Below are 8,584 nucleotides of genomic sequence, written 5' to 3'. Positions count from 1 at the left end.
AGGGTCTGCTGTAGATGTTGCACAAAGAACTGTAGCATGTCCAGTAGCGTCCGGAGCACAATAGCAACTCTGTGATCCGCCACTGTTGTTGTTGTTAGTGGCGAAACACATCAGCAATGACGCGGGGTACGCAGAGGTGAGCAGCAGAGGTGGGGAGAGGCGGGGCTATTGCAGAATCATTATCAGAAAATGATCGTATAGTGCGTACACACGGAGCCGTTGGATCCCCCAGAGTGCTGCGTATGCCGTTCTATCCACCTTGGGACCCGTTATCGTTTCCGCAGTTGTTTACTGTCATATGTGGTCGTCCTCGTGTGGCCGAACGGTCTATATGACACTAAACAGTAACGCAAACGACCGTTTTCGTCCTCGTGTGGCCGGGGCCTGAAATGACATCCATTTGAACACAGACAGTGGCAGAATATCAGTGTTAGTATTATTAGATCTCAGCGCTGCCTTTGATACTGTTGACCACAACATATTGTTAGACCGTCTTGAAAACTGGGTGGGAGTTTCAGCAAAAGCTCTAAATTGGTTTAGCTCCTACTTGAAGGACGGAACAAACTTTGTCTCAATAGGCAATTACAAATCAACCCTGATAAATATGTCATGCGGGGTTCCTCAAGGCTCCATCTTAGGACCTTTGCTTTTTAATGTTTATATGCTACCTCTTGCTGAAATTATTTAAAAGAGCGATCTAAGCTATCACATCTATGCAGACGACACCCAGATTTATTTTAAAATTACACCGGGAGACTACTCTCCGATTACACAAGCTGGTGGGGGATGGAATTTCTTGGAGTGGTATGACACAGTGCGCTCCACCTCACGATCAGTTCCAATACATCTGCACGCTGCGCATCAGGCAAGTGGGCTAAATGCGACTCAATATTTACCAGAGTCTCCGCAGCGATCGGGGCCTTCGAGGTGACAGGGGAGCCACTTTCAGCACTGGACAGCGCCATCACACAGGCAGCGACAGGGTTATGAACAGCCCCGGGGCTTATCGTGCCTTCCTTCCCACCCTCACGCCACGATGGAGGGTCCCTGATCGGTCTGTCCAATCCCGTAGCCGTACAACTGTCGCGGGTGACTGCAACCGCATTCACCCCCGGCTTAACGAGCACTCTGCCACCGGCTAAATCATTCCCCAAGACCAAATCTACCCCTTCAATGGGAAGACATGGCTGAACCCCGACAGCTACCAGACCTGTGACCAGATTTGACTCAAGGTGAATATTATGCAATGGCGAACCCACACACTGCATGTCAAACCCCCTCACAAGAACACCCGAACCCACAGCAGACTCCTCAGAGAGGGGCAACACATCCCTCACCATAAAGGATTGTGACGCAGCCGTACCCCTCAAAATGGTCACTGGAACCCTGTTGTTCTTCTCCGGTAAAGACACCATTCCTTTCATGAGAAACGGAGCAAAAACTTCCAGTTCTGATTTGAGAGACCCTGGCTTTGAAGTACTCATCAAGGCGACCGTCTTTACAGGCTTCTCCTCATCCCGCAAAGCATAACAATTCGCAACAACATGACCTCTTTTCTTGCAGAAATAACACACTGGGCTATCCCTAGGTCCCCAATTCACCTCTCCCGGTTTTTCCTCAACATTTCCTAGCCTGCTGGACTGCCATGGCATGTTAGTGGAGACTGGGGTTTCCCTGATGTTGTTGTCCACAAACCGGGCCTGTGCCCTACCCCTCTCACTGAAGACAGACTTGTGAGTAAGCACATAATCATCAGCCAAAACCGCAGCATCAGACAATCTGACAGTTTTTTGCTCATTGAGATATGTGGCCACTTTGTCAGGTAAACAGTTTTTAAATTCTTCCATGAGTAATAAGGTTTTCAGGTCCTCTAGAGACTTTACCCCGGTCGACGAGCACCATCATTCAAACGGAACCTCTTTCTCACGGGTGAACTCCACATAAGCCTGACAATCATTTTTTTTTAAACTACGAAACCTCTGACGGTATGCCTCTGGCACCAGCTCATAGGCGCGCAGAATCGCAGCTTTTACCTGCTCATAATCCAGGCTAACCTCCTCAGATAATGCAGCATACACCTCCTGTGCTTTACCCATGAGAACGCACTGCAGCATAACAGTCCACATGTTCTTAGACCATTTCAATGTGGTTGCTACCTGTTCAAAAAGGACAAAATAATTATCAACGTCCCTCTCGTGGAACACTGGGATAAATCGAGTATATCTACCCACGTCAAAGTCATGAGATTGTGCCGAGTCCAACTGCTGAGTCTGGTGCGATAATGTCGTCAACTCCAGCTCCTTCAAACGAAACATGCGATTAGTCTCCTCATCAACCTTCCTGATTTCGAGGTTACAGTCGACCTCGTTCCCTTTCAGTTTATTGTCAATCTCCTTCTCTCTCAGGCTATTTTCAATCTCCTTCTCCCTAATAATCAGCTTGTGCAACTCCATCTGAAGTTGAAGCTCGCTCATTGTCGGAGCGACCTCTTTCTCCTCGTCTTCGGGAAAACAAGCAACGCCCCCTTCCTCCTCCGACAACACTTCCTGCTCTACCAGCGCAGCCAACTGCTGTTCTTTAATTACTTGTTTCTTGCTCTGCTTACTAAATGCAACGTTAAACCTGCCTGCGATTAGTTCAAGTTGTTGTTTGTTACATGCATCCAACTTCCCCCGAGTTAGATCAATAACAAACTCCTCCAAGTCACAATCCATATCTCCACGTTGAAACTCACCCTAACAAAAAAAAAACAACAACACTAAAACCAGGTAGGCTATTTAGGCAACTCTATACTGCACACAAACAAACACAAACATATGCTGTCAAGGGCCATTCTACAAAAGAAACACAACTCACCACACCGGCACCTGCCCGAGACAGCCTTTAGACGAGCCCCCATATGTTACGACCCGCCCTCTACTTAGTGGTAGTGGCTCGTGGGGAGACCCGCAACATAAAATAAAACACACCAAACAGGCAGCACTTAATGGCGTTCATTTATTTAGACACACCACCGTACTCACATGGGCCAATCGGCAAATGAACAAGGTCTGGAGGACAGGAAAAACCAACAAAAGGAAGAAGGGGGCCTGGGTCAGCCACACCACGGGCCGTAGGACCCAGAGCTTCCCTCCCCTACCCAGAGATCAAACAAATCCCTACGGGTAAAATAAAGCCGCAAAAACCTATACTACCTGGTCCTCCAGAGTACATATATAGACAAAATAACACAAGGGATCTACAGATCCTAAACAGCAGAGAGTAATGTTCATCGACGAAGTCTTCCGGCATAAGGATAGAGATAGAGCCTCTTCTCCTCCAGCTTCTCCTTTTAAGCTGAATGGATTTAGGACACCCGGGGGAGGCGGAGCCAGGGGCGGACCAGGTGTACCTGTGCAGCAGAGAGACAGAGAAGAAAACAGAAAAGGGAGCACGTAACAATAGCATATTTTATTAACACGCTAATTTGATATGAAAATCAATGGAGGCTGAGTTAACTTTTTAGGAAAACCTACCGTCCATGATGCCCCTGAGCTGTGTTTTATTTGATAACTTCATATTTTTCATTTCCTAAAACATTTATTTTCCTCTCATATTAACAGTGGATCATTGAGACAGCGTGGTGTCTTATCCCGTTTTCCCACTTCCTCTGAGGGGAAAGCAAGGAGGGGGGGCATGAAGAAAGACCTGCACCAGCTTCATCCACGCTGGGCGTTGCTGTTACTTATCACTGGCTCAGTGTCATTTCATTTGACCAAATAATAGTCTTTACACATACATTTAATAGATTATATTATTATCCACCTTTTTGTTTTATGTCCTTTTATTTAAAACATTCTTTGAGACTTCATCTTCTGGTTTAAATTTCAATAAATGTAATTTGTATAATCACTCTTTTGTATTTATTCTACATGAACATTTTAGAGATTCCATTCAAATCTGTTGATTATTCATATCTTCCTCAGGCTAGGAATAGTATGTCAAGTTTTTAATGCTAAATGTACTGTATATCATTTTCTCACAGGATATAGAATGAGACAACACAGTTTGTATCCATTGTGTGTGAATGCTTCAGCTCTTCAGACCAACATAGTAAGATGTGGTTTGCAACCTAGGTCTGGTCTATTTAATAAAGCAAATCTGCCACTTTTATATTGTAGAATTAAAGCAGTCTTTAATTGTTTATCCTAAACATAGCAATATATGCTTTTGAAATGTAACATGTCTTGGAAAAAATAACAGTCTATATTGTTTCATATAGTTGTTTCTACACGGACCACTATTGCGGTAAGCATGTTGTAACTTCCGGTTCTTGTTGTCATCTCCGGGTATCCCGTGTGCCTGTTCTGTTGCTGATAGCTTATTATCTTAACTTAATCGATCGTTTTAAAACTCTTGATCACGGCAACTGCCTGACGTTGTAATCACACGTTACTACAGCTTAAGCACTCACAACTCTCCTTCTCTTAGTGACTGTAACTCCACAGTTGCCTACACTCTTTTCGGGTTTGCTAACTGTAGCTACTTTAGCTTGATAGCTAGCCATGGCTCTTTCCCCACCCTCGGGTGCTATTTCCTGCTCTAACTGTCTCATGTTTGGTTACTTCCCTACCTCCTTTACTGATACCGATACATGTGTTAAATGTAGTATAGTTGTTAGGTTGGAGGCGGCAATCATAGCCATAGAAGCCCGGCTCCGCATCTTAGAAAATAACTCAGCTACAGTAAAGCCCATGTTAGCCGGTGCGGACCGGCAAAAGGTAGCTCCTCTTAGCCATCCCCCGGCAACTCCCGAGCAGCAGGGAGATTGGGTGACTGTTCAGAAGGGGCATAATGCGAAACCCACAGGTCCCCACCAACCCGTTCACGTATCTAACAGATATTCCCCACTCAGCGAGACACCCGCTGAGAAGCCAACTCTGGTTATTGGTAGCTCTATTATGAGACACGTGAATTTAGAGACCGAAGCCTCCACAGTCACATGCATTCCGGGGGCCAGAGCGGGCGACGTTGAGGCGCATCTTAAACTGCTGGCTAAAAGTAAACGTAAATACAGTAGGATTGTTATTCACGTCGGTGGTAATGATGTTCGTTTACACCAATCAGAATGCACCAAACTTAATGTGCCGTCGGTGTGTAGTTATGCTAAAACAATGTCGGACACCGTAATCTTCTCTGGTCCCCTCCCCAATCTGATCAATGATGACATGTATAGCCGCATTTCATCATTTCAGCGCTGGTTGTCTTGGTGGTGCCCAGCAAACAATGTGGGCTTCGTAAATAATTGGACAGCTTTCTGGGGAAAACCTGGTCTGATTAAGAGAGACGGCATTCATCCTACTTTGGAAGGTGCAAATCTAATTTCGGCAAACATTTCAGGGCTTTGTGGACTTAATCCATGACAAACTGGAGTTGAGACCAGGAGGCAGAGTCGCAGTCTTACACGCTTCTCTGCGCTCTCTCCTAGGCAGTCATCCATAGGAATCCCGAACTCAATAACCTTTACCTTAAATTGCCCAAGGACAATTTAAGGTAAAACCTAATAGAGGTGTCATACATAATAACCTCATAAAAGTAAATGTAACAACTACTACAGTGCAACAAAACAGGAAGATTAAATGTGGTCTCTTAAACATAAGATCTCTAGCATCTAAAGCAATATTGGCAAATGATTTAATATCAGATTATAATATTGATATATGCTGTCTCACTGAAACTTGGTTGAGACATGAAGAATATGTCAGCATAAATGAGGCCACTCCACCCAGCCATATCAATACTCATATTGCCCGAAGCACGGGCCGAGGAGGTGGAGTTGCAGCAATCTTTGACTCAAGTGTACTTATCAATACTAAACAAAAATTAAATTATACCTCCTTTGAAAGCCTCGTTTTTAGTCTTACGCATCCGACCTGGAAAACTTTGCAGCCAATCTTATTTGTTACAGTGTACCGTGCACCAGGTCCTTATTCAGAATTCTTATCAGAATTCTCTGAGTTTTTATAAACTTTGGTACTTAAAACAGATAAAGTAATTATCGTAGGTGACTTTAATATTCATGTTGACGATGATAAAAATAGCCTTACTGTTGCATTTAACTCTATATTAGATTCTGTTGGTTTCTGTCAGAGTGTAAATAAACCAACCCACTGCTATAATCACACTCTCGACCTTGTTCTGACTTATGGTATTGAAATTGAGCAACTATTAGTCGAACCGCATAATCCTGCTTTATCCGACCATTTCTTAGTAACTTTTGAAGTACTGTTACTAGACTACAAAGCATTAGTCAAAAGCTCCTGCAGCAGAAACCTATCTGTTCGTGCTATAGCCAAATTTAAGGAAGAGATTCCACCAATACTTAACTCGATAGCATGTCTGCATGTAAGGGAGGAAACTTATACAAAATGTACACCACCCCAAATTGATCATGTTGTTGATAATGCTACAGATGCGCTGCGAATAAAATTAGACTCTGTTGCTCCTTTGAAAAAGAAGAAAATAAAACAACATAGATTAGCTCCATGGCATAATGCCGAAACCCGCAAAATAAAGCAAAAGTCGAGACAACTTGAAAGGATATGGCGTTCCACTAAACTTGAAGAATCTCGTTTAATTTGGCATATTACTCTCAATGAATATAAGAAAGCACTGCGTAAAGCGAGAGCAGCCTACTACTCTTCATTAATAGATGAGAATAAGAATAATGCAAGATTTCTTTTCAGCACTGTAGCCAGGCTGACAGAGAGCCACAGCTCGACTGAGCCTTCTATTCCCATAGCACTCAGTAGTAATGATTTTATGTGCTTTTTTAATGATAAAATTGTTACTCTTAGAAACAAAATCAATGACCTCTTGCCTTTGACCAGTATAGTATTATCAACAGCTCCCGGAAACCTAAGTTCTAATATTACACTAGATAGTAAACTAGAATGCTTTTCAGCCATAAACCTTGAACAATTAAATTCAATGATTCTCTCTTCTAAACCATCAACGTGTATCTTAGACCCGATTCCAACTAAGCTGTTAAAATAAGTTTTTCCATTAATTAGCACTTCTTTATTAAATATTATGAATATGTCTTTATTATCAGGCTATGTTCCACAATCATTCAAAGTAGCAGTGATAAAACCGCTTCTTAAAAAGCACAACCTCGATCCAGAAGTTTTAGCCAACTATAGACCTATTTATAATCTTCGGTTCCTCTCAAAGATTCTTGAGAAAGCAGTCGCAAAACAGCTGTGTGATTACTTAAAAAACTATGATTTATTTGAAGATTTTCAGTCTGGCTTTAGAACACAACATAGCACAGAGACAGCTCTGGTTAAAGTCACAAATGACATTCTCATAGCCTCAGACAAGGGACTTGTCTCTATTCTTTTCTTGCTCGATCTTAGTGCTGCATTTGATACTATCGACCATGACATCCTATTGCAAAGACTAGAGCACTTAGTTGGCATATAGGGAACTGCTTTAGGCTGGTTTAGGTCCTATCTATCTGAACGCTCTCAGTTTGTACGTGTCAACGATGAATCTTCCATGCAAACCAAAGTTAGCCATGGAGTGCCACAGGGCTCAGTGCTTGGACCTATTTTGTTCACACTATATATGCTTCCGTTAGGCAATATTATAAGGAATCATTCTGTAAACTTTCATTGTTATGCGGATGATACTCAACTATATTTACCAATCAAGCCTGATGAAATTAATCATCTAAATAAAATTCAAGACTGCCTCAAGGACTTAAAAACGTGGATGACCTTACATTTTTGATTTTAAACACGACCAAAACTGAAGTTATTGTACTTGGCCCGAAGAATCTACGAAACAAATGATCTAAAGATATACTAACTATGGATGGCATTAATTTGGCCTCCAGTGAGACTGTAAGGAATCTTTGTGTTATATTTGATCATGATTTATCCTTTAACACCCACATAAAATCAATTTCAAGGACCGCCTACTTCCATCTACGTAACATGGCAAAAATCAGGCATATCTTGCCTCAAAACGATGCAGAGAAACTAGTCCATGCATTGGTTACTTCAAGGCTGGATTATTGTAACTCCTTATTATCAGGGTGTACCAAGAAGTCAGTCAAGTCGCTTCAGCTGATTCAAAATGATGCAGCTCATGTACTAACCAGAGTTAGGAAAAGGGACCACATTACTCCTGTTCTGGCTGCCTTACACTGGCTCCCTATAGAACACAGGATAGAATTTCAAATTCTTCTTCTCGCCTACAAAGCCCTTAATGGGCAGGCGCCATCTTACCTTAAAGAACTCATTATACCCTACTGTCCTACTAGGGTATTGCGTTCCAAGAATGCAGGGTTGTTGGTTGTTCCTAGAGTCTCTAAAAGTACAATGGGAGCCAGAGCCTTTTCTTATCAAGCTCCACTTTTGTGGAATCAGCTTCCAGTTTGTGTTCGGGCGGCAGACACCCTATCCGTTTTTAAGAATGCGCTTAAGACCTTCCTTTTTGATAAAGCTTATAGTTCGATTCAGCCCCTAGTTTGGCTGATATACATAGGCTTAGTTTGTCGGGGGACATCTTACTTCTTCCTTCTCTCTGTCTATACCTG

This window comes from Notothenia rossii (genome assembly GCF_949606895.1).
Source record: "Notothenia rossii genome assembly, chromosome: 5".
In the NCBI taxonomy this organism is placed as follows: domain Eukaryota; kingdom Metazoa; phylum Chordata; class Actinopteri; order Perciformes; family Nototheniidae; genus Notothenia; species Notothenia rossii.
Note: the sequence above shows the minus strand (reverse complement) of the source record.